Raw genomic sequence first — 27,721 nt, forward strand, 5'->3', positions numbered from 1 at the left:
CTTTTTGTGGCTGCCATAACAAATGTACCACAAACTTGGCTTAAAACCACAGAAATTTATTCTCTCACACTTCTGGAGGCCAAAAATCCAAAACTAGATGTTGGCAGTTTTAATTCCTTCTGGTGGTTTTAAAGGATTCACACCCCTTCTACCTTCTATTGGCTGTGAGCAATCCTTGGCATTCCTTGACTTGTCAATGCATGATTTTAATCTCTGTCTCTGTCTTCACATGATCTTCTCCCTGGGTCTCTGTATCTGTTTCTTTTCTATTTCTTATAAGGACATTCACATTGAATTTAGGACCTACTGTAATCTGGAATGATCTTATCTCAAGATCCTTATCTTAGTTACAGCTGCAAAGACCCTTATTCCAAATCAGGTCACATTCTGAGGATCCAGGTGGTCATATCTTTGGGGGACACAAATCAACCCTCCTTCCCACATCAAATCAGTCCCAAGTCCCACTGACTTGACTTCTACCATATATTCCATTATCATTTCCTTCTTGCCACCTCTGACACCACCATTCAGGCCAACACCATCATCATCATTCCTTGGACCACTACGGTAGCAGCCTAACTGAACTCCTTGTCTCCACATTCAGATCTTTCTATCCTTTCTTTCCACCACAATCTGAATGATTTTTTTTTAAATTCCTATTGTATCTCTCCTCTACTCAAAATTCACCAAAAATTTATCACTAACTTAGCATAAAATTCAGACTCCTCTCCACAGCCTCCTGATACCTCAGGCTAACCTACAGCTCCTGCCCTGCTGGGTTTTTTGATGATCCTCAGGTTGTTGTTGGTGTTCAGTCACTCAGTTGTGTCTGTCTCTTGGCAAACCCATGGACTACAGCATACCAGGCTTCCCTGTCCTTCACTAACTACCAGAATTTGCTCAAACTCATATCCTTTGAGTCGGTGATGCCATCCAACCATCTAGTCCTCTGTTGTCCCCTTCTCCTCCTGCCCTCAATCTTTTCCAGCATCAGGGTCTTTTCCAATGAGTCAATGCTGATCCTCAGATACTTTAGGCTTATTTCCTTTCGTGAGTTTGTGCCTAGCTTTCCTTCTAACAGGTGTGCCTATTTTGCCCCATTTGCCATCTCTGAATGGCCCATTTCCCACCATTCAATTTCAGCTTAAATGTCACCTCCTTAAAATGCCTTCCTGACCATCAGGAAGTCGTCACCCACTACCTAGGAAATCTCCATCACAGCACCTACCTTTATTTGTCCGCTGAGTATCCAGCACTGTCTGACAGCTTTCTTGTTTATGCGTCTCCTGTAGGTCTTTGTTCATTCATTTATCAGTGTCCCATTCCCACTAGAATATATGCCGTGAAATCAGAGATTCTGTCAATTTATTCACTCTTAAATCTTCAACACTAGACTTTTTGGAACATTGTAGTTTCTCAAAAAACATTTGCCAACTTACCAAATATTGAATGAATTAATTAAAGTTACAGATGCTTAAAGACCCTGACTTGTGAATGGGTAATAGGTCACAGCTGCTGAAACCCTCTGATAGGGAGAGATCTGTTGGATGACGACCCGGGAATATCCACAGATATTTCCTCAAACCTGGGGCACAAAGAGCAATTAGAGGCAAGAAATCTCCAACTGCTAGACAATCAGACCCAGAACTTTGCTTTCTTACCTGTAGTTAAGTGTATATAATTCCACTCTGGAGTTGATTAGAAGGTCAATGTAATTAAGGAGGGCAAGGACATCAGCATCAGTTATAGAACCTGGAGAACCTAGAATGAAAATGAAGACTTAGTTTGGCCACGGGAAAAAACCATCATTACGACAAATACAATATGGGTTTCCTATTTCCTGTGCATCATAATGATCACATATCTCATTCAACATTTACCAAATTCATATAATTGTAAATGTTTTCACTGATGACAATAAACACAGGGGGAAACAAGATGTTTTATGTAAGCGATCTGAGACCCACTCACCAACATTGAGAATTGCCAAAAAAAAAAAAAACTGAGCCACAGAGTAGTCAGAGCAACTTTGAAACAAGAGGTCAAATAAGCCACTGTTTTGCTTGATGAGATGAGAAAAAGAAGAATGGTGGTGGGGTCATCAACTTGTCCCTGTTTGCCTGGGAGCATCTTGGTTTTGGCAGTAAATGTGATTCTGGAATCCCTTCAGTCCTGGGCAAACTGAGATGGTGTGACTCTAAGTGGTGAGGACTCAAGGCTGAAATTTCTCATCTGTTGAATGACTTAAGTCAGTGACCCTGTTTCATTCCCAACTCAAATGTCTGCATAACATTCACTGTGGTTTCATGTGCTCTGGTTTCTCTCTTTCTTACTAATTTTTTACTAATTTTTTTACTAATAATTGTGAAGGATACTTTTTAAAGTGCTCCTCCCAGCACTGCCAGCCACCTGAGCATTGGGCCCATCTCTCTGGCTCAAAGACCCCACATGCTACTTTTGCCTGGGAGCAAATGGCCTCTCCCCTAGCAACACATGAACTCAACACACCTGGCTGCTCCCTCTCTAGACCCCCTATCACCCACCCTCCCAGTGTCTCCTGCACTCATTCCAGCCCCAGGACCCACACGCTCTCAGCGCTGCTCTCACCTCATGGCACGATCCTCTCACACCTGTCCCAGACTGTCCTTTCATCTTTAGTCCAAATCCATCTGCTTTCTGTCTTTCAGAGATTTCTCATAGTACCTGATTCACCATGCCCCTTCTTTTCCTGGTCTTCCATGGTAGCTCAGTTGGTAAAGAATCTGCCTGCACTGCAGGGGACCTGGGTTCAATCCCTGGGTCTGGAAGACCCCCTGGAGAAGGAAATCACAACCCACTCCAGTATTCCTGCCTGCAAAATCCTATGGATAGAGGAGCTTGGTGGGCTATAGTCCATGGGGTCATAAGAGTCAGACACAACTTAGTGACTAAACCACCACTTCTTTCCCAATATCAGGTAGATAGAGATTTATTTCAATACCTGTCTTCTCTATTATTTCCTGAATTTGGTGTCATAGAAATGACTATAATATATACTCAAGCTACTTTTTAAAAAATATACAGCTTGCATAATTCAATCCCAATTTAGGAACAGCTGACAAGGCACATAATGTAAGAGGAAAAAGAAGAATGCAAAAATACATAAAATAAGCCAACAAATGAACATCCACCACCTCCAAATGTGTGGACAGCACTATTAGCTGCAGGGGGAGGAGAGTATCCCATATCTGCTTTTCTGCTGTTAATGTGTTGCTCATTGATTTTATGCCTGATATCTCTTTTAACTGTAGTTTTAGGCACAATAACTAAAATCACAAGATCTTCTCATGTGCTCAGAAACTCTCTATACATGAGTTTTCCAGCCAAAAGTAATTTTCTTATTAGCTTTGTCTTTATATGTTATTTTAAATTAGCAGATAATTACTTTACAATATTGCGATGGTTTTTGCCATGTATCATATGGATCGGCCTTAGGTGTACATATGTCCCCTTCCTCTGGAACCTCCCCCCCCCCATCGTCCTCCCCATCCCACCCTTCTAGGTTGTCACAGAGCACTGGTTATAGGTTCCCTGTGTCACACAGCAAACTCCCACTGGCTATCTATTTCACACATGGTAATGTACATGGTTTAATGCTATCCTCTCATATCATCCTACCCTCTCCTTCCCCCACTGTGTCCATAATGTCTGTGTCTCCTTTTTTAATGAGGCTCAGCTAGGTAGCTGCAGTTGAACGGGGGCAGATGAGTAAGTGTTAATTCAGTCCCATCTGTGGCATGGTGCCTGGGACCAATGGGTGCTCCTGGGAGGCTGAAATGGATACTGCCGAGCCTCTGCCCACAAGGAGTCTGCTATCTGGGCAGGAAAATGAACATGCAGATAAGTCAGAAAACATAAAAAAGTTTGAAATAAGCAGACCCAAGCTAGGACTGTGGAAATACGGAAGAAGAACTGACTATTCCGGATCAAGAGAATCCAGAAAAGCTTTACAACAAAGATTATTTTTAAGGTCAGCCTTGAAGAATGAGTATGAGAAAGTAATGAGGGTGTTAGTGGGCAGCATGAGTGATGACAAAGATGCCTGATCTTGAAGGGTCTTGAACACCATGTGCATGAATTTGAGCTTTATTCGGTACACTGTGGACATGTCAGAAGTACTTTGAGAAGGAATCTGACATGAAAAGAGCTTTGCTTCTAAAAGCTCACACTGGTACCCACACACAGGGTGAGTGGGACATAGATAGAGCAGGGCCCTGTAGGGAGAGAGGGATTGTGAGACAGAGACCTTAGGAAGGGAAAAACAACAGATTTAAGGGCTGACTGAAGACAGAGGAAGATGTAGAAGGGGCTAGATAACTCTGAGATTTAGAACTAAAGAAATTTTTTACTTCTTATTGAAACTGGGAGCAAAAATGATTGGGAGGGAGAAGATACTTTTGCTCTGGGTCATCCTGCCCTAGTGCTCATTCTTACTTGGAAAGATTACCAGGACTGAACATCAGCTCTTGCCATGATTTCTGGGAATGGCAATCATCACTTTTTTCAAATAGATAATACTTAGCACTCCTCTTGGGCTAAGACTTTTATCCACTACTTCAGTGATCGGCTCTAATCAACAGTCAAGGGGGCTTTTGAACTCATCAGGATATTTCTGCCAACTTCCCCCATCCCAAGACACTAATGAACCTCCTTCAGTCACCCCCAAACGGGTCCATGAAAGGCACAAAGAACACAAAGCAAAAAGAACACGGGGTTTAGAATCAGAACAGGCCTCCAAAACTGAGGCCTTCTCTCCTTCCCCACTGCATGACCTGTGGGCAAATTTCTTAACAATTCTGTAGGTGATGAGGCTCAAAATGCAATTGGGCTCTGCGTTCTTCATCATCAAAGGGCTGGGTAGTGATGGCTTTTGTGACCACCCAAGGCTGCCTTCAGGTTGGATGTTGGCTTCATCCATTATCTGCTTATAGCAGCAGCATCCTTGCTATGAGCCACAGTGAGAATAGACCAAACACCCTACTCAGGGCAGTATGGACAGATGAGTAATTATCAGCTAATTCTCAGCAGTGAGAGAAACCAGGGCAGACAAAGCAGGCTAAGCCTCCAGAAGAAAAGAACTGTTCCTCCGCCATCACACAGCCCTGGCTCAGTTTGTGTGCCTGGGGAGCATTTCATTTCGAACACTGTTATCATCATCATCAATACCTTACATCTGTACAGTGCTTTATAGTTTAAAAGCATTTTCGTATTCATTATTTGATCCCCACAGAATCTCTCAGAGCTACAGATTTGTATGCCCATTTTACAGTTGCTAATACTTATGATTATGCATTAGTAATACGGCTTCCCAGGTGGCTCAGTGGTAAAATTGTCCACCTGCCAATGCAGGAGACACAGGAGAACCAAGTTCAATCCCTAGGTCGGGGACATCCCCTGGAGGAAGAGATGGCAACCCACTCCAGTATTCTTACTGGGATAATCCCATGAACAGAGGAGCCTGACGGGTGACAGTCCATGGGGTTGCAGAGTCGGACACGACTGAGCACATGCACACATAGGTAATATAACATGCCAATTACACTATATTATTAATTATTATACTGTGTTCCATGTATTGTGCTAAAAATTTAGCTTGTATTACCTAATTTAATTCTCACAACTCCAAGTGGTAGGCAATACTAGTTCCCCTACTTTACTAAGGAAGAAACTGAGACACTGAGAAGTTAAGTCAATTCCACAAGGCCCTACACCAGGTTGCCCTGGATCCAGAGCCCTCCCTGTTAACCACCGACCAGGCTGCTTTTTCAGTTGCAGTCAGAGGAGGCAGAGCACGGTTAAGAGCTGCATCAGAGGTTATAGAGTCAGTAAGTATACAGTTGCAAATTAACCTATGATCCCTTACTCTTGAACTTATGTTGCCCCTACTACTCTTTGCCTCCACATGTGCTTAAAGAACACAGTGGTAGAAACCAATTCCCATTCTCTTATGATCATGAGATAAGTGTGTAAGAAATGACCACTGAGCATCCATGAAACCCTCTTGGGTCTCACTAATCTCCCAGTCTGTCCTTTTCCCCTCACTGATACTACAGCTGCTGAGTGCTGCCTGCATTGGGACTTCTTGCATTTGACCCTCTAGCTAACCCCCTTCCTGGGTTTACTGGGCTTCCTGGTCAATGATGTCAGCTGAGAGACCCAATTTCTTGACCCACTAGAGCCCACTGCAGAAGCCTACCAAGTGTAAACCCAGATACTGGTCATTCTTCCAAATCTTCTTGAGATCCATAAATGTTCTTAAGATGATACAAGCTCAGCTAGTTTCTGTTATGTCTTCATTACCCTAAGGAATCCATGGCCTCTTAGGGGATACCAGAGTAGTGGTTGATTGGCTACTGCAATAGCCTCCTTCCTAACTGGGCTCTTTTCAGTCCTTCTTGCTCAAAACATATGCCCCATGACACAAGGGCAATTTTTCCATAACAGAAATATGATTTTGCCACATCCCTGCTCAAAAACCTTCACTGATTTCTACTTACGTAAGAATTGGCTGTAAATGCTACATCCCATATTGATTCAATACTCAATTCCTGGCTTTTCCCCATCTGTTCCTACCCACTATTATCATTTCAGTTATTCCCCATGAGACCTTCAAGTTCTCACCCTGTGCTTTGCTCAGGATGTTAACTCTGCCACAATGTCTTCTCCTTCATTCTTAAGCCTGATCATCATTTTTCAAGGCCTACTTCAAAAATCTCACCTGTCCATCAATTCTTTCCAAACACTCTTCTCAGAATACCTTCCTCTTCGTGGTATTACGTATTCCCCAAACATATTATTTGTGCTATGTTAGAATTATTTTAATGAATGAGAGCCATACATGTATTTATATCCCCTACTTGATTGAGAGTACCTGGAGGGAAAGAATTAGGTATTATTCATTTCTTTCTTTTCAAACATAAAATAATGTTTTATACAGTATTGAGCCTGATAAGGTGGAAAGTCTAGACTTGGTAGTTGGAAGATGGCAGGGTAAAACCTTAGCTGATGATCAATGACCACGAACTAGCAGATCCCAGCAGAGAAGCAGACTGTCCTCTCCAGGTTTCTTTCCACCCCCACACCAAGTCCCAGGTCTTTGCTCTCTTCAGAGATGTGCTAGAGCTGGTGGCTGGGGTCAGCATTGATCCCATGTCCCTCCCTCCTCATTGCTACACCAGCTTCTGCTGCTTGTCACTGAAGCTGTGGCCACTGTATAATCAATGTTGGTACCTTTGACATTGGCACATATAGTCTAGGCACCCATACTGTCTGTATTCTTCCGTGCCTTTTATTTTTCATTTGGTAATATGACCCTGAGATTTACTTGAATACATTTTAATTGAATGTAGCTTTATTTCATCAACTCTGAATCATAAACACCATGGTATCTGATGTTAATAAAAGCCTCAGGTAGTCGGAGAAAAGAGGTATTTGCAAATCAGTGTCACAGTTTCCATAAGGTAATGGTCCTGCTGGAAAACATTGCTCTTTTCCATTCCTCCCACCACTCCACTTCCTGCAGGGACACTGGGCCCTGCCACCCCTGTCACCATGGAAAAGTGCATCCAGTGAAACACCTATCTCTGTGAGCCAGGCAGTTCAACACCCTCTGGGTGTGAAGTGGGGAGGGGGACGAGGCAGACACCTGACTGTGCCTTTCTCGGATAACACACATGAAGAATAGTCTGGGAGAAACTGCTACCCACCAATGCTCTGGATTATCATTTCATTTGGCATTTTGTTTCTGAGCCAGCTTTCCAAGTCTAAAACACAGCCCTCCGTGGGAGAAAGGTCATATCAAGAGCCATTTCCCCCTCATTTGTGTCAGATAAAACGAGTCTTGTTCTGTCAGCCTTCCACATTTAGCATTTCCACTTCAGCCGCCCCTGGGAATTTCCTCTATCTGAAGAAGACCTAATTAGACCCGCAACCAGCCTGGCTGGCCATGGAGCACTCTGGATCCCAAATGTCAAAGATTTCCATCCAAGAGACTCTGACCTATTTCTCACATTACTCTGTCTGCGAAGGCCTCGTTAACAAACCAAAGACTTATCTGTTCTAGAGAATCTATTCCCTGGCCCCAAGAAGGAAATTTGGTTCCGTATGAAGCAGTCTTCCTTCACAGGGGATACCCCTGGGGACTCAGCAACTTATCGCTAAAGCTCTCTTCAACCATCCCCACAACCTGGCGCAATGGACTTGCCCCCTGTCTATATCCCTAATTCACTCCATATGGATGTATCTCTTGGTACCCACAGTGTATTACTAGTTGTATTTATTTAGACAGTTTTCTTTTCTACCAGGTCCTAGGTCTTGAGAGTATCTAATCCATCTCAATATCCTCAGCTTAATCCAAGGCCTGGCACAGGGGATCTATGATGGTTGTCCTGAATTTTCTTACTCCTGGGATGCCCCAATAGGTGATCTAGAAGGCCAGCCAGGATGCCAGACAAGCAACATGGAACCAGAGCATGAGTTCCGAGAGGTGGATAAGGGTGTCTTTCTCTAGGAAAGAAGCTACAGAACATGAAGAAAACTCCAGGCCAAGTCCTTGAGACAAAGGTAAGAGTCTGAACTGGGAATCCCAAATATTCACATTGAGTCTAAAATCTTAGGGTGGGATAGTTACTAGAGACAGAGTGTCATCTATATACTAGAGCAAATGACAGCAGATCAAAGACAAGCTAGAAAGGCTTAGAACCATGAGCCAATGAGGCTTAAACATGGTTAAGGTATTATAAATACATTGGAACTCAAGCCTGAACAACCTTGAATGCCAGCCTGTGGGGTTTGAATAGTATTCTCTGGGGCAACAGCCAAATGGCCTCATGATACCTAGGGCTAACTGGCTTCCACCAACTGGAACCTAGGGTGAAACCAGATTATTTGAGAAGAGTGGTGTAACTTCTCAGATTCAGTTCAGTCGCTCAGTCACGTCCTACTCTTTGTGATCCCATGAACCGCAGCACGCCAGACCTCCCTGTCCATCACCAACTCCCGGAGTCCACCCAAATTCATGTCCATTGAGTCAGTGATGCCATCCAACCATCTCATCCTCTGTTGTCCCCTTCTCCTCCTGCCCCCAATCTTTCCCAGCATCAGGGTCTTTTCAAATGAGTCAACTCTTCGCATCAGGTGCCAAAAGTATTGGAGTTTGAGCTTCAACATCAGTCCCTCCAATGAACACCCAGGACTGATCTCCTTTAGGATGGACTGGTTGGATCTCCTTGCAGTCCAAGGGACTCTCAGGAGTCTTCTCCAACACCACAGTTCAAAAGCATCAATTCTTCGGCGCTCAGATTTCTTTATAGTCCAACTCTCACATCCATACATGACCACTGGAAAAACCATAGCCTTGACTAGACGGACCTTTGTTGGCAAAGTAATGTCTCTGCTTTTTAATATGCTTCTCAGATTAATAGGATTTTAACTTGAATTCTGTCTCTGAGTCTAACACAGGGGAAGGCACCAATGCGATTCAAAGAACCTCGGCACAATGATAGATGAACTTTATAAACTTTACCTAAAATGGCAGGTTTCAAATGCGGAAAGAGAGGCCATCATAGCTTTCTCACTTATTCTCTGGGCCTCAGCAACATCCTTTGTAAAATGAGGATTTGAAGTTTTCCTCGGAGTTCATAATCTATGAAGCTGTAAAGCATGTTTTTTTAAGAAACCACCAAATAAAAACTGCAATTCTACCTGTTAACAGCTTGCTGGGAGCTCTGTGATGCTCTGAGGGCCTCCATGTCCCCAGGCTGTCAGGTCCTGACACTGAGCAGGACCTGAGACTGGAGCACCTGACACGATGTCTCCAGGACCTGGAGCTGAGAGGCCTTTGCCTGGACAATTTCTAAGAAATCCAGATACTGTACAGAGATTATCCCAAACTGAGGCCATCCTGCCTGACCTGCCTGGTTCCCATATCTTTCCATCTAATCAAAATAATCAAATTCTGCTAAGAAAAAAAAGCCCAAGTCCAAAGTCCTGACCATTAGCTTTAGTTTAGAAAGTCAATATTTATTTTTTTAAAAAAGAAAGAAGTGTGCAAGTAGAGCCCTTAACCAATGTCGCAAATCTGGAGAGAGGAAGAACTGGGAAACAAAACCTTGTCTTCCAGCCTCAGACACATTGTCTTAAAAACTGATTCAATCATAGGTTTATGTTTTCAAATGGCAGAATAATGAAAGTATAATAAAATGGGAATAAAACAGGAAGTAAATTCAATTCAAATATTAAGGGGGAAAGTACAAACAACCAAGAAAATTAACTCTTCAAATAGCTGATACAACCACAGAATACCAAGGCTTTAATTTAATTGCCTTTATTTCATGAAAATGTGAAATGGGGTTTGATCAAGCCTAGCAATGATCCAAGTTTTCATCTGGACAACTAATATTCAGCGCATGGAAAGTTGATCAGGTTTGCTAAACTGAAAAGAGGTAAAGGAAGGACTGGATGTAATTCTGGATGGGCCTGAAATGTGGAGTTCCATATGGGAATGCAGTAAGTGGGATAAATGGATCCCCCCCACCCTGCCCCAGTCCTGTGGCTGCATCTCTGAAACCTGAGTTGCAGAGAATCTGCACAAATGCTTAGACCACGTGAACTCCCTTCCTGAGCCTCAGTTTTCACAGCCCCAAAATGGGGATCCTAAGAACCATTTCTCAGAGCATAACAGGAATGACATGGAAATCCCCTGATAAACCATTGCTAATGGAAGTGTAAGAGCATCGTTACTAAACTATTGACAGGACCAGGGAGGTTTGCTTCTGATTCTGTGATTTAGTGAACCTGCTTTTTGTAACAAATGACAAAAACATTCCACAGAGGAAGAGCAGAAAGGAGTGAAGGAGAGGTATTTAACAACCTAGCAAAACAACCTTGCTGCCTGCTAGCCAAACCATAAATCTAAATGGCAAAACCAGACGAAGGAAAAAAAAAAAAAGATGTGCAGCACTTTAGAATAAATGTGTCAAATATCTTCTGCGCAATTATCTAAGCAGTTTCTTGTTTAGGAAGGTTTTCGGAGAAAGCTGGTCATCAGATGCAGCTGCCCACCTGGACTGCTTTACTTCACATCGTTCTCAAAGATGCGACTTTGAGAAGGACATCACCCTGGAAAATAGGAGGGCTGGGTTCTGCACTTGCTTCCCTGTGTGTCCTCGGGCACATCCCATCCCCTCTTTGGGTTTCAGATTTCTCATCTACGACATGAAGGTTCAGTCCAGAGACACTATCATTTTTAATGCTGAGTCTCTCGTTTTAGCTGTTGCTTTTGACTTGTTAGCTTCTTAACACACCTGTGTGGGAAACTTTCATGTAATGAGAGGCTGGACTGCCCAGGTATGACACCAAATGGTGGGTGCCTTGGCTTCTTCCTTCTTTGGACTTTTCCAGAAGTAGATGAAATGAAAAGACAGGACAGGGTCCTAGTCCAGGACTTTCCCTTCCATCAAGTGCCTTCCTTCTTTATCTCCCCTTCTAAACCACTTCCCAATCCCACACTCCCCACTTCAGACTGTCAGTGCCCTCTCAAAACTACTGTTATCTACTGCCCTTCTCAAAATCAGGATGCAGAGAGCTCCACGTGTACCTATGACACTGACATGTAATACTGACTGTAACTAAACCACAGCTATTATCTCAGTATAAGAGAGGACCCAGGAATCATTTTCAACCTCTGTCAGTCAATAATAAGACATATTCTAAGTTGTGCCAGGAGAAGAGAATGAAGGCCAATTAGTGCAGGAGGAGAGTTTTGAACATATTATGTTCTAGTCCATTTTACACTCTTCCTCAGCTGTCCCCATCTAATAAAACTTCCTAGCTCTAAAATATTTTCTAAAAATAAATGAATACATACATGACCGTCTAACAGTGCCCTTTGTGTACATGCTCTTTCACACGCTCCAGGTACTGCTGTGTGCTTTCAGCCAACAAGAGCTATCAAGGAGGTAGTGTCAAAGGCAACTCTACCCTCACTTTGAATTCAGTGTGTTCTGCAACCCGAGTGGTTTATCTACCACGGTCACTCTTTATGCCTCTGTGTGTGTGTGTGCGTGTGTGTGTGTGTGTGTGCTCACATGCACATACTCACACAAGTTTGACCCACAGTGGAACACAAAAACTATCTAAGAACAGATCTGGATTTTCCAGATTTATTTTTCCTGTTGGCTGTTAAATTATAATTAAATTGCAAAAGTTTCCTTATCTTGAGACTCTTTCAAGAAAATGGGCAAAGAAACCGGTGAAGATCAGAAGATAATCAGGAGGGCTCTGACTGGCTTGTCCCTACACTTGGCTTGCCTGGATTACATGCAGATTGATGAAGTTCCTGCTCTCCTCTCCATGCCTTACCACCTAGATCAATCAAGGTCACTCGTGTTGCCTCAGAGAAGTGATCTGCTTGGACATCCTGTAGTTGGAAATAGGTCAGGGTGAGCTTCGACAGAAAATACAGAGGAGTCCACTGTCGCGTAAGGTATTTCAGAATCTTACCTGTACTACAGCCCTGATGGATGGCCCAGCTATAGAGACTCCTTACATTTCCTAGCCCTCACTCAAGAACCTGCCCCCTGACGTCCTAAGCAGAGCATCTTGTAAATGCTCAGAGAAGCCCTCAAAGGCTCTCTGTTTGACCTTATATTCTCTGGAAGACTTAACCTAGTAGTGACTTAGTGCCCGCTGTTATATAGTTAAGTCTGTACTTATAACTCACGGTTGTCCATTTTACGTAATTTATAATAGCAAAAAAAAAAAAAAAAAAGAGAGAGAGAAACAAACTAAAATCCAACAAAAAGGGATTAGTTACAAAAAGTATGGTAAACCTAGACAATGGGACACTATAAAAATTAGATATACCTATGTATTTATATACTTAGCAATATACTGCCAAGTAAATAGGTATAGTACAATCTCATTTACAGAAAAGACTCTGGACAGTAATACACCTAATTCTTAATTATACTCATTCACGAGTGGTGAAATTACAGTTGCTGTTGGTGTTGTATTCACTTTGCTTATACGTATTTTCTAATTTTAAAGAGTAAATTTATAGTTTGTATAATATTTTGAAGTTAAAATAGTTAAATAAGGGTTGATTAGTCCTGATGGCATTTAGCATTCCTCCAACACTAAGACTATGAAACTGATTACCTGAAGCCAAATAACTAATGCTGTGCCCCATCCCCCAACTAACCATACATACACACATAAGCTCACACACACCCACACACATGGCTAATCTAAAGACTCTTTTTCATCCCCTGCATATATGTCACCAGCAATGGCCAAAAAGCCCGTCTCTGGAACACGAGATTGCAATGATAAGTCTCACAGTGATGGCAGGAATTTCAATGGCCACATTCAAAATGACAACATGACTGAAATAACACCAGCACTCTGCAAATAATAAACAGGATGGAGTGCTGCTTGGCTCAGGTGAACTCCACAGTTTGTTTTCTTTTCATTGTATTCCCCCTCGCACACAGCCAAGACTTGCCTTTGGATCTCACGGGCCTAGGATACTATTATTTTGACAGTTGTTCAGTGGGATTGCAGAGGATGAAAGAACACTGGTTAGCTTTCCATCTAAACACACCACCCACTCCAAGCAGCATAAACACTATTATTTTGAGTTGATGGATGAGATTTATAGATGTGTGTGTAGAGGGCAAGTTGAAAATTAGTAAGGAGAAGTTGAGAATTAGAATGAAGAGAATACATATGATTCATTTGTCTATAAAATAGACCAAGAATTGAATTTGTATAAAGATAAATACATTTTAATTAGAAGCTGATATCTCAAATATCAGATCAAGATTAAGCTTAATAGCAAATGCAAATCCTTCTACCTCTCAGGAGTGTTCAGGATTTAGTTCTAATAAGATAATAGATCTGAAAGTCCTTTGTACCTTTTGTGAGAAGTTCTTATTGTTGTATGAGTAAAAGTAATAACCATTTAATTTTACTCTGATTTCTTAAGAACACTAACTTTCAACAAAGATCTGTTCTTGCCTACTGTGTTAGGATATACAAAACCATATTAGAAACATCATTATTTTTTTGTTGTTGAAAGGAAAAAAAAAAAAACAAAACAACTTAACCCAGCATCTAGAACCTCACAAACATGTAAAACATAAGAAAAAAAAAATCTCCATTCGAATAGCCATATGATTGCTTTAATATACTAAAAATATTGCATCCAAAGAAAGTTATAATTTAAAATGTTATTTGCATCAAGTCACCTTGATGCGAAGTGTCAAATACTTTGAAACAAATACTAAGATATCAAGTCTCTAAAAAATCTTTTATACAAAGTAATACTTTCAGAGCCTATATATATGGGCACTCCATATGTTTTTCATTGTTGACCTAAGAAAGGGATATAAGAATCATGTTTTATTGTTGAAAACTCTGATGATGAGGTGATTAATAGGCAGAAACTTTCAGGACCAGTATTCGAATCCACATTTGATTCCAAGTCTCTTGCCCTTTTACTTTAAATGAGTTGCCTCTTTTCCTTGCCCACTGGGTAGCACTGAAACGTACTGAATATAGGCTAACTACTTGAAAACCTCTGATTTCTACAGAGGAGTAGCTTATGGAAAATGGCTTGTGCTAAGCAGATCACTCTAAGCACCACATGTGATCTCCTGGTTGCCTAACTCATGACTGCAATGAAGTCACAGTTATCCTAATTACCCATCATCACATGAACGAGATATGCAGGAAAGGTGTTTCCTCCCAAACACTGAGCATTTGAATCATTGCTTATGATGGAAACAACCTTAGGGACTGACCCAAGAGAAAACAGTAGTCATGTAATTTAAAGATATATTCTATTAACAGGAAGATGTGCAGGTTATTGATGCATAGGAGTGGATTTGTTACTGTCATTCTTATATAGGCTCTATGTGAGTTGAAAAAGAATGGAAATAATGATCTGAGATACTGTGTTAGAATTAAGAGAAAAGTGTTCCCCTAAAACCAATGGTTAGAAAACATATGAAAAGCATTTTGGGGCAATAGAGAAAGTCCAAATTTTATAATCTCATTACCCTGGTTTTTAAAACTGAGTTCTAAGATCTTGGGCCAATTTTTCAATCTTTTTGATCCTTAATTCTTCACATGTTAATAAGTTTCTACAGATCTTACAGTTAGGTAAGCCTGGACTCAAACTCAAATTCCATTCAGGAGAGGCCTGTTGCCCATTTCAGAAGACAAATGAGCCTGCATATGTGGAGGGTACAGACCAGGGAACCTGCCCCTCCCCCGAGGGATGCCAGAGACCAGGTAATGGTGGAGGGTACATGAGAGAAGTTGTTTAAGAAAAGAAATGCTGATGGAAAGGGGAATTTCAAGCCAAAACTACTGCAAGACTCAAAGACCAGAGGAATTTGATGAAGCTATTTGAGGTTCTGAGGGAATAGATTTCCAAAGAAAGTTGGTTCCCCAATTTGTGGAAAACCAAAATCCTGAAAATCCTGAAAGCTCTGTAAGCACATTTTGATGACATGAGTTCACATTCATTAAGTATTTTTGATTTAGATTCAAGAGGGAGAAACAGATACATAGTGTCAAGCTATAAACTAGGCAGAGTAGAGAGGGAAAAAGTAAGAATAAGAAAGGAGAAAAGCTGCCAGCCTGAAGTCTCCAAGGTGAGTCTTATAAGGAATGTTTTATTTCAGGGGTAATGCCCTTTTTGATCCCCTCTGCTGCTTGCACATCATTTCTCCTCCCCATTCCCTAATTCCTACTCCAAAACAAAAACAAATAAGTCAGTTTCGTTAAAGGGTGTATCATTAGATCCACCTCACTGTTGCTGTCTTCATCCCCTGAAGACTTTAGAACTTGGTGACTCTTTCACCACTTCTCTCACCATCTTGATAAAAGTCTTGATGATGTCATCATCCATGTGGATTACTCATCTACTGGCTGGCCTCTCCACTGCTATCCTTGTTACTTCTTGGACCTTATCAATCAATACTACACCTGTCTGGAATTTCTCTCCTTAACACCCCATTTTGGGACACCCTCCTCCTGTCTTACGAGCTCACATAATCTACGATGTCCACACCTATAATTCTTTGGCCCAGCGAAGAGCTCCAATCCACTGGGTTTGCAAATTTGTTACTTTCCATCATCTCTATCATATCCTCACTTTCTTCTTCCCCACGTGGGTTTCCTCAGTGTACTTCATAATCACTCCCTTGCGCCTTCTACTTCTTGTCCTATCCATCAAGCTCCTCTGGGAAAACTCTAACCCTGGTCTGCAGTGGCTATCAGCACAAACTCTGTGCATTTGTGACAAAATATGCCTCAGATTAATTGGAAGACTGGACAGACTCTATCCAAGTTTGGCAATTCCCTCCAACCAAAGAATTAACTGACCTTGCATATACACTGTTGATGCAGGTAAAAGAAAACAAAGCATTATTGACTCAGATTAAGAAAAGTAGGTTGAAGGGAAGTAAGAAGGAGTATAATTTGAATTTACATCTGAATAATAAGTCTCTGACTTTAAAATAAAGTAAGTGAAACTGCTAAAGTATTGCCAGGCAGAAGACAGACTGATTAAATAATAAAAAGCTTTCTTGTTTGCATTTAGCAAACTGCTGATAGTATGTAAAATGAAAGATAATACATTTCTTAACAGAATTAGTCTCTTAGTCAAACATTAATCATTAACATCTTCTTAACCATCAAGGGGCTTCCCTGGTGGCTCAGAGGTTAAAGCGTCTGCCTGTCTGCCTGCAATGCAGGAGACCTGGGTTCAATCCCTGGGTCAGGAAGATCCCCTGGAGAAGGAAATGGCAACCCAGTCCAGTATTCTTGCCTGGAGAATCCCATGGACGGAGGAGCCTGGTGGGCTATAGTCCACAGGGTCGCAAAGAGTTGGACACAACTGAGCAACTTCATTTTCACTTAACCATTAAGACTTGTTAACAAATTTCTTCATGAAAGATAGGAATAAAGGCCTTAAAAGATAAAAATTATGACACTGCTATAAAGTTAATAAATGTTTATCATAGAAAATTTGAAAAATACAGACAAGAAATGTCTGGAACAAAGTGAGCACTCAATAACTATTTTCTTACATCATTAAACATTATTTGTAGATACTGTTGACTACATCCTATTGATACTACCTAAGACTGGATCATTACCCTGTATCATGGTATTTATACTGCTTCCTTTAAAAAAAAAAAATATATATATATATATAAACTGCCAAGAACTTTGTAAAACATGAGTGCATGAAGTTAGTTTTGTTAGATCATAATGGGAAAATGAAATAAAAGAGTCAACAACAGATACGATCAGCTTTAAGCCTTCTTATTGGCAAAGCTAACTTGCCTTCTAGAAAGTTCCTATGCTCTGGAAATGTGGTTACTGGTTTTTACTCCCCATAGTGGAAGAGTTCCTAGGAAGGTAGACAAGCACACAAAGTACCTTGAAAAAAGTGAGGAAGTTTAAATTCAGACCTAACCAATTAGGATAGTTGACCTGGGCCCTTGGGATAACTGTGCAGTTCACTTCCCCTCACAAGAGTAATTTTGTTTCCTACCAAGTCCAAGCTCACTCTTCTCACCTGCACTGACAGGCCAAGAAATCCTAGAGACTGTTGAGGCAAAGGCCAGCTGACTGAGAAGATAGCAGACTAATGTCTCAAAATAACTATCTTCTCAGGGTCTGGATGCCATGTTCTTTATAGACTGGTGGGGGTGAGGGGGGTGGGTTGGAGCTGGAAACAAAGTAAAAAGGCCATTAATCTTGTAAATATCTCCTAAAACGGCAATTCCCAGGCAGGGGATGTGTTAATTTCCTCCTTCCTGCCATCCACAGGTGGACAGGGTCCTGAACAAAGACTTTAGTTTAACAGGCAGAGGTGCAGGATTCTCTGAGGCATAGCCATTATGCATGATTATAATACCAAAGCAAAGAAAAGCAAGTCAAAGAACCAGTTCTAACATGGAGTCAGAATTGGCTCTTCCCTGCAAAAATTTTACTTAAGGATCAGATAGCTCTGAATGATGCACAGTGGTGCCTAACATATGTCAACAGGAGAAGACTTCACCAAGAAAATCAGCAAGGTCCTAGACTGCTGTTGACCTCAGATGCCCATCCATACAATTATTTCCCCACCAGTGGGTCTTAGACAAAGGCACATCCAAATCTTCTGGGGGCATGTTAAAGTTCATAACACACACACACCCACACATACATACACACCCTTACATTCCTGTATCCATTGTCTAAAGACTGTAACTCAGTAAGTCTTAGATTGGAGCTAGGAATTTGTATTTTTAATATTGTCCCTAGGCAATTCTAGTGTAGATGAGCCTCTTATAAAGAGCTAATTTCGGAAAACCTACCAAGCCTTTAATTTTCATGGAAGTTCTCATGAGAGAGTTATAGCTGCTTTTTAAATTTGACTAGGAGAGGTTCTTAAAAAAATATTTTGAAGATAAAGTGTATTTAAGTTGTCAAATTTTTAATGGTTATTATGTCCTCGAGCATACTCCAATATCAGTTTCTTTCAAAGAATTCTCAAAAGTATCTTATACTTTTCATAAGCTTGTGATTTTGTAATCAAAACTTTATTTGCTGTCCTTTCCTTCCTCAAAAATGTGTGTTAAAATATATTTTAATATACAGGAAATTTATTTAGACTTGCTTATCAATGCTTGCATGGTACTTTCTTACTACCTCATCCTCTGATCCGAGATAGCAATAGTTGGGTTAAAACTGACTGCACCAGCCATGCACTCATGGCTTCCCATTGAGCTGGTCTCCCAATACTTGTCTTTCCATTGGCAGCAGTGCCAGCAACAGTAAGGCATTCATTGACCACATACCAGGTATAAAACAATGTATGGAAACTTCTAGAGATCACCTTGGCTCCCTGATAACAGTCAATGCTACCTTGTAGCTCACTAGATGTCATTTGATTTATTGCTTCTACCAATATAAATACAAAATATACTTTCTCTTAAAACATCACACATACTGTTCAAGTATATTTTCAGACTCTAATAAGCATTAAATGAATGCATGAGGATATTAATAAATGCTATAACAAGTATTTGAGAAATTAGGTACACATAGGTAACATATAATAGATCTCTGCATTAGATAGAAAACTGGCCATTGTCCCACATGGCCATAACCCTTGATCTTTGGGGCTTTCTTTTCCACCAAATAGGAATTACCTGGCTTTCTACCAGACAAAAATCGACGAGTCCCTATGGGATCCCTATAGAACTAGAGCAGCAGTCCCCAGTCTTTTTGACACTAGGGATGGATTTTGTGGAAGACGATTCTTCCACAGGCTGGGGGTGGTGGGAGGAAGGTTTCAGGACGTTTCAATCACATCACATTTATCGTGTGCTTTATCTTGAATCTAACGCTGCTGCTGATCTGACAGGAGGCGTGGATCTGAGGCCTGGAAGCGGGGGTCCCTGAGCTGTCGATAGCTCAGCCAGTAGAAAGTCTGCTGAACCGCACTGACACTGTTTCACCAGAAGACACAGGAGCCTCACTTGCCCACGACCAAGTCTGGGGTAGTTTTCATGACAATCTGAAGTCTGTGAAAATATTACAGCTGATAAACTAGTGCCGTCAATGAGTGGGTGAGGAATCTTTTCTTAGAAATGTAGCAAAGCTTTCTGTAATCAAGTACCAAAAATTTAAAAAACAGAAAGGGAGGGAGGGAGGGAGGGAGGGAGGGAGAGAGGAAAAGAAAGGAAGAAGGGAGGGAAAGGGAGCAGGGGAGAGAGAGAAAAAAAAAAAAGAAGAAAACAGGATTTCAAGTTTTACCCTCGTATTTCATGCCTAGAGTTTGGATTCACTCAAAGTATGCTATTTTCTTAGGGATTTTACCCAATACTGTTTATAATTCAGTCAAAATCAAGGCAATATGAATTGCATACTAGCAATATCTCAATAAATACAGCATTATGCTTGAAAGACTAGAGGAATGCTAAATTTACTTATGGTTTGTTCAGGTAACAGCTTTGATGTACGCTGATGGCAAATATTCTGTGGTTAAATCAGATATGCTACATGTTCACTGTTAAGATACTACTTTACTTTATGCTGGTTTTCATATATACATTTCTATTTGGACACGACTGAGCCACTGAACTGAACTGATTTGGACTTTTTATTCCTTTAGGTGAAAGGGCATGACAACTTTTGTACACAGTTTTTAAAGGTTCCTCTCCATTTATAGCTATTACAAAATACTGGCTATATTCCTAATGTTGTACATCCTAGTAGACCACCTTACACACCCAACACTTTGTACACTCCTGCACCCTGTATCACTCTTGTTCTACCTCTCCACTGGTAACCACTAGCTTGTTCTTTATACCTGTAAGTCTGCTTCTTTTTTGTTATATTCAGTAGTTTGTTGTATATTTTTTTTTAGATTCTACATATAAGCTCTACCATACAATATTTGTGTTTCTCTGGCTTTTTTCACTTAGCATTTTTGTTGTTGCTCAGTTGCGCAGTCATGTCCGACTCTTTGCGACTCCACGGACTGCAGCACTCCAGGCTTCCCTGTCCTTCACCATCTCCCAGGAAGACCATAGCCTTATAGCATAGTGAAGTCGCTCAGTCGTGTCCGACTCTTGGCGACCCTGTGGACTGTAGCCTACCAGGTTCCTCTGTCCATGGGTTTTTCCAGGCAAGAGTACTGGAGTGGGTTGCCCTTTCCTTCTCCAGGGGATCTTCCTCACCCAGGGATCGAACCAGGGTCTCCTGCATTGGAGGCAGATGCTTTAGCCTCTGAGCCACCAGGGAAGCCAAGCAAACGCCCTCCAAATCGATCCATGTTGCTGCAAATGGCAAAATTTTGTTCTTTCTTTTTTATGATTGAGAAGCATTCTTTTTTATGATTGAGAAGCATTCTGGAAAGTATATATATCACACCACAGCTTTTTTTATCCATTCATCTGTTGATGAACACTTTAGGTTGCTTCCATATGTTGGCAACTGTAAATAATGCTGCTATTAACACTGAAGTGCATGTATCTTTTCAAATTACTGTTTTTGGTTGTTTGGTTGTTGTTGTTTGTTTTTTTTTTTCTATATATACCCAGGAGTGGAATTGCTAGGTCATATGGCAGTTCTATTTTTGTTTTCATTCTGATTCGCAGCAATTTTATTTTTCCATTAATTCTACTTTATCCTTTATAATTTTAATTTTTAAATTGTAGTTGATTTACAATGTTTCAGGTATATAGCAAACTAATTATGTCTGTGTGTGTGTGTGTGTATATATATATATATATATATATATATATACTTTTTCAGATTCTTTTTCATTATAGGTTCTTACAAGATATTGAATATAGTCCCTGTGCTATACAGCAGGTCCTTGTTTATCTGAATATATATAGTAGTGTGTATCTTTTAATCCCAAATTCCTAATTTATCCCCCCACACACACACTTTCCCTTTTGGTAACCATCAGTTTATTTCCTATGTCTGTGAGCTTATTTTTGTTTTGTAAAAAGTTTATTTGTATCATTTTTTTCAGATTCCACATACAGGTGACATCACAATGCTTTATGTTCTGAAATATATTCAAGAAATATAGGAAAGTCTGAGAAATTTCAAAAAATCTTTCTGATCTGAAAGTGATCTGTTTATATTGAAGCTGGACAGAGAAAGAAATAGCCTTATTTTTTCCCTGCTATTTGAAACAAGAAATAGTCAGACTTTGTAGATGATCCTAGAACTTGAGTTATTATTTTTTTTCTTTCCTTTGTACTTTGAGATTTTAATTCATATTGATGGAAGAAAATGCCAGAAGATGACCAAAGCCATAATAAGCTGGAACATTTGGAAAGAGTCAGAGGGGTATTTGCATGACTATCCCTTATTAAAATCTACCTTCCAATCTCATACGGGGAAGAAGTCCTCAGGAGAGCCCCTGCACTCTGTAGTTTGGCTAACCAAAAGTACCTTCAAAAGACTTTAAGGCAGTACCATGAAATCTCTAATTTTGGTTTTTAGTGGAATCAGGAGCCACAAGGTCAATAACAAGTGGAAAAAAATAATGTTTTTTAAGTTTCCCAATGTCAGTCAACGTTTCAGTTATCCGACATTCAGTGTAAGGACACTTAACCGTAAGTGTCAGTTTTGGCAGAGATAAAACACAGATTCACCCCACCCAGATTCACATACTAGGCACTGGGGTTGACCCAGATGGCCTCTCCTGTCCCCTTCATGAATGATGTACGTTGAGAGTTGTGGAGAAGAGAGGAGGAATTATTAAATCAGTCTCTTCCACCCCCAAACACTAGAGAACAACTGCAAAAGGAACTGATCATTAGTGAACACCAAGACAACCAGACATATTACAAATGCCACTCTCAGTAAGGTAAATGTTATCCTCCTTTGAACAAACAAGGAGACCATGTCTAAGAGAATTTAAGCAACTTGCCCAGGATCAGAGGACCATGTAGCAGGGACATCTGAACAGCAAAATTCAGTTCAGTTGAAAACCATGACCTCCTTACAGGCATTCTCAGCCTATTAAGCCCTGAGCCAAAGGCTGCCGGCCAGCAGGAAAGCAAAGATGACTCCTGTGTGATAAATCTTTGACAAACCAAGCAAGAAAAAGTGGGATGTGGACTCCAGTGTTTCCATTCCAAAACCAGGCTCATTCTCCTACTTCAGCAACCTGAGAATGGGCCAGAGGACCTCGAAGCATCACAAATGCTCTTAGTACCCCAGTCTGGGGCTCAAAAAGGAAGGCCTGTTTTTCTGATCATGTTCATATTCTGGGTGTGCCCACACAGGTATATATAGCTACATCGTGTCTGCAGTGCCCTACTAAAATTACACATAGTCCTGTAAAGTTGAAATGCCCACACAAGTTTTAGAGAGAGCCTGGAACATGTGTCCATTATTTTTCTGACAACTACTCCCTTCTGGATGATGCTAATGGGATGTAATGAGAAAACTCATTTAAAAAGTCTCCTGTTCCTCACTGACTGAAAGTTCATATTTTCAATCTTTGTAATTAGTCAGTCAACAGGTGTATTACCAAAGCGACTTACCAAATTATAAATGATGATCTGTCAAAGTCCAGAGCTATGAGAGAAAAGAAAAAACAACAATATATCAAGCTAACCAAAAGCAACAAAAAAGATGCAACTAACTCTTGAGAAAACTGACAGGTTAAATTTTATTCAAATTTATTTAGATGGAATGGTCTTGAGATGTGGTTAGCTTTGATGATCTACTATTGCCAGGAGCAAGAAACTTTGTATGAATGTCTGAAAAACAATTGTACTTGCTAGGTTTTCATCAGGATTAAATGGTGAGTCCTAAACATTTTAGTCAATAGCTTAATATGGATCAACTAATCTAGAATACAGTTTATAGTAAATCAAATTGACATGCCTCACAGTGTCCACCTTCTCAAAATTAAACACCATACCAGAATTGTGGTATAATTGACTATAGTGGACAGCCCATCATTCTCAACTTTCTCCCAAGCTAAACTCTCTCAATCATGCTTAAGTCATTCTTCATTCAGTTAGAACTTGTTTGGAGTCAGGCTTCATGAATGTCACTGAGAATGCAGAAATAATCAAGGCACAGTACTTTCCTCCAAGAGGCACAAAGTCTACTTTGTGGCACAAAGTTGATGGCCAAGTAAACCAAAAATGGCAAGATAATCCGATGGCATAAGTCCAGAGAATTCTGTGAATGTCAGGCTCAGAACCATTTCACCCAGTTCAGGGAAGGTTTTCAAGAAAAAAATTGTATACAAGTGAAATTATTTACAAAACACAGACTCACAAACTTAAAAAACACACTATAGTTACCAAAGGGGAAATGGGGGGGAGGGCACAGGCAGATAAATCAGGACACTGGGATTAACATATACACAGTTCTATATATAAAATAAATAATCAACAAGGACCTATTGTGTAGCACAGGGAACTCTGCTCAATAGTCTATAATAACCTACATGGAAAAAGCATCTGAAAAAGGATGGATATATGTATACACACACACACACACACACACACACACACACACACACACACATATAACTGAGTCAATTTGCTGTACACCTGAAACTACAACATTGTAAATTAACTCTACTCCAATATAAAATAAACAATTAAATTAAAAAATAACTCATAAGTGTGAGCAATAGCATAACTGCCTACTTATTTAGCCAGTAGAAAATCAAAGGCATTCTGGTTATCTAATAATAATTGGGCTAAAGAATTTAGGGATGTTTATTGTGCTATAGTGCAATCTTTTTTGGATATTTAACCAAGGATGGCAGATAGATTTCTGATCATCTTTTTGTTTACATACACTCCTGCATTAGGAACCAAGATTCCCCAAGATTTTGCTACCTTTATCTTGGTATCTTGCTAACATAGATTGCTTGACTCTGTAAATAAGAGGGAAGGGAGGGACATATACTTCTGGATGTATAGACAATGGGGTAACATAATGTTCTAATAAATATAAACCTTCTACTTGTCAGCTACTAAAAAATGAAAAGAAAAAAGAAGAAAGTGTGAAGCTTCATCTACATCTTGAAGAACAAGTAAAAGTTTACCAGATAGAGAAGAAGGAAGAAGATTCCAGGCAAAGGGAACAACCTGTGGAAAGGCTCAGGGGTAGGGGAAAACATCGTATGTTGGAATAAGGCCTGTGCAGAGTCTCCTAGCACAGAAAACAAACAAATAGCATCAGCAAGAAAACAAACCTATATTGCACTCAGAGGTTTTGGAACTCTTCTTACCACAGCATAACCTAGACATTCCTGGCTGAAACAACAGCCACATGTCCTTGGGCATGGATTTCTGAGCCTCAATTTCCTCATCTGTGGGGAAAAAAAAAAAAATGGGAACAATGATATCACTCTGGAACATAATAAAAATAAGCTAATAGATTTGAACTTACTTTTAAAACTGACAACTGTTTTCCTTTATTTAGTAGACTTAAGATATAATTACTGATTTCTTTTTAGAAAGCAAATAACAAGCAAAAAATTTCTACATAATGTTACTCTTTTCTGTCACTTAAAAGAAAACTTTATCTTCCATTTCAACTAGTCTTCTATATAGACAGCAAGGTCTTTAGGTTAAACTCTGTAGGCCTCAAGTGACAATTCCAGTGAGATCCACTTTATCCCTCATTGACACAATATAAACAGACCTCCAGCAGGCCTGAGCCTTCTTTTGATGAGCCTTTCTGAAATGTGCACATCCATATCTTAGTAGACGTATCACTGTCAGCTTTAGCTACAACAAAATTCCCACTGATATGTGATTCTCACTCCCATCTACTGCCTCATTCTACCACACTTTGAATTCATTTCTTTATTCAATTAGCAATCATAAAAATATACTGAGCACCTTCTCTATGCACAGAACGTTGCTCCAGTTAGGGCAACCATGTTTTCTGAAACACAAATCAGGTCGGATGTTCAAACAACCAAAAACGCATAGAAAGAACAGAGTGCTTCCAAGTGAGCCCACTATGGACAGAAGTCCAATGTACTATCTATCGTATGAGCACACTGTGGATAATTTGCCTATACAACATTTAAAGGGTATTCATTCATTGATACATTCAACAAATACTTACCGACTCCCTACTCAGTACTGGGAATGCTAATGATAAATAAAAACAGACACCACTTCTGCCTATGAGTTACTTGCCATTTGAAATGGGAGACAGAAATTAGTGAAGCGGTCATGGATACAAGTAAACTGGCAAATGTGATATAATTGCTATGCTATCAAGGTATTTAATTTAGTCAGGGAAGCCAAGGAAGCTCTCCTCGGGAAATAATGCTTCAGCTGAGATCCGAAGGTAACTAAGTAGACAGGAGATAATTCCATTCAGAAGGAATGCATGTGTAAAGGCACTGTGGCAGAGTAAGCAGAGGAGACTGAAAGGAAGCAGGAATAGAGAACGCCAGAAGGAAAATATATGAAGTAGGCTGGATGCAAAGAAGGTTAAGGAAGGAATGTTCAGTACTTATGTGCTTATACCAAGAGCAATAAGAGGTCACTGAAAGGATACACAAAGGTATAAGACATGACATCAATTTGATCTTGAGCGGCATAATATTTGTCAGGAGGACTATGTATGTCCAGCATTAGCAATAAATTAAGGGAAATACCATAAGATAAATTCTCCAAAGTCAGAGATCTTTGTTCACTGAGGTACCCCTAATACCTAGAATAGTACCTGGTTCATGGGAGGAACTCAGCAAATACTTGCTGAATGAATAATGAGACAAATCTTTGAGAGGATGGAAGAAGAAGCATCAGTTCCAGAGATCAGACAGGATGTTAAGAGGCAGCATGTAAGCTATATCTTGAAGACTAGGTAGGATCAGGCTAGTAGAGAGGATGAGCTTGGGCATTCTAGGAAGATATTTCAGGGAAAGAGGCCTGTCTGAACCAAGGCAAGGAGGCCACTAGGGCATGGACATTATGAGCCGTTCACCTTGGCTGGAGTACGGGCTGCATGAACGAATGTCATGCAAGGTAAACTGCAAAGGGAGGCTAAGGTTAAATGCTACAGGGCCACCTTGAATGCCAAAGTTATTTCCCAAGCTGATCCGTATATCTTCTCTTGGCACTAGGAGCTCGCACTTACAGAAACATTTTGTGCTGCAGCAGGAGGAAACAGGCGCCAGGAAATACAACTCTTGAAAAGTAAGAACTCTACACCAATGTGATGATAGATTTTTTTGTTTGTTTTTATTTGGGAATTCCAGCATATGAGCCAGCCCTCCTCAGCACACCCTCCAGGGAGCCACTGGGACCGTCTTCCCTCTATCTGACATGTGAATCTCACCACCCCAGCCTTCACTGGTCCTATCCTTGGGGAGGTAGAAAAGAGGATGTGGAACTGAACAAATGTTATCTGGAATTCCAGGCACTGTCCAGAAGAAGCATGCGCGGCAGCTCAGTCATGCAGAACTTCTAAAGAAGTGCTTTTCCCATGGAGACTCCAAACCCTGTTTACTTGCCACTATTAATCTATGTTGAATCACACGTGGAGAACTCAGAACTGTTGGAATGAATTACCGATCACAAGAGTTATGAGTGTTCGTTGGAGGGAGGAATGAAATTCAAGATATGCTATTTCACTCTGTGTGTGGGTGTATCTCATTCCTTTCTTAATTTCTAGATATTAGGTTAGGTTCACTAAAAAAGTAAGTCTGGAAGTCAGGAGCCTCAGATGGTAATCCTGAGTTGCCACAAATGAGATTAAGATTTAGTTACTTAACCTTTCTGGATTTTCTCATCTATTAAAAACAAAATAGGAGGGTTGGGAGAGGGGCAGAGGTGGAGTCAGGGGTTGAGGAAGTGAATAATAGGAGGCATGCTGTGGCTGGACCATGCCAAAGTCTTTCACTGTGAAAGAAGCATTTAAGTGAGGGATGGTCCAGGGCAGCAGAAAGTAGGTGTTGTATGGAATCAGAATTGGTTCTGAATCCCAATCCCTTGCTTACTGGCCATGCGTCCTCCCAAGCAAGGCTCAACTGAGCACTCACTCTTTGCCTATTCCAAACGCTTTATGGTGTTAACTCAATTAATCCTTATAACTAACCCCATAAGGAGAATCATCCCATTTTTATAAGTGAGGAAATTCAGGCACAGAGATG

At 40.6% G+C, this 27,721-nt stretch overlaps 1 long non-coding RNA gene across 14 annotated transcripts in view; it reads right to left on the reverse strand.

Moving 5' to 3' along the window:
* LOC129650613 (uncharacterized) overlaps positions 1-27,721 on the reverse strand; it is a 333,314-nt gene that overhangs the window by 25,346 nt on the left and 280,247 nt on the right. For 7 of the 14 annotated variants that reach the window (XR_008713890.1, XR_008713879.1, XR_008713891.1 and 4 more), the window contains 5 exons: positions 24,836-24,916; positions 23,121-23,154; positions 1,662-1,761; positions 1,440-1,585; positions 1,229-1,328 (listed from right to left, as the gene is read on the reverse strand). This is a non-coding gene — a long non-coding RNA (uncharacterized LOC129650613). Of the gene's footprint in view, positions 1-1,228; positions 1,329-1,439; positions 1,586-1,661; positions 1,762-1,971; positions 2,414-2,607; positions 3,005-23,120; positions 23,155-24,835; positions 24,917-27,721 lie in introns of those variants that run through there. The other 7 variants (XR_008713883.1, XR_008713881.1, XR_008713882.1 and 4 more) reach the window with 4 other exon arrangements.

Source organism: Bubalus kerabau, chromosome 4 (assembly GCF_029407905.1).
Source record: "Bubalus kerabau isolate K-KA32 ecotype Philippines breed swamp buffalo chromosome 4, PCC_UOA_SB_1v2, whole genome shotgun sequence".
NCBI lineage: Eukaryota > Metazoa > Chordata > Mammalia > Artiodactyla > Bovidae > Bubalus > Bubalus kerabau.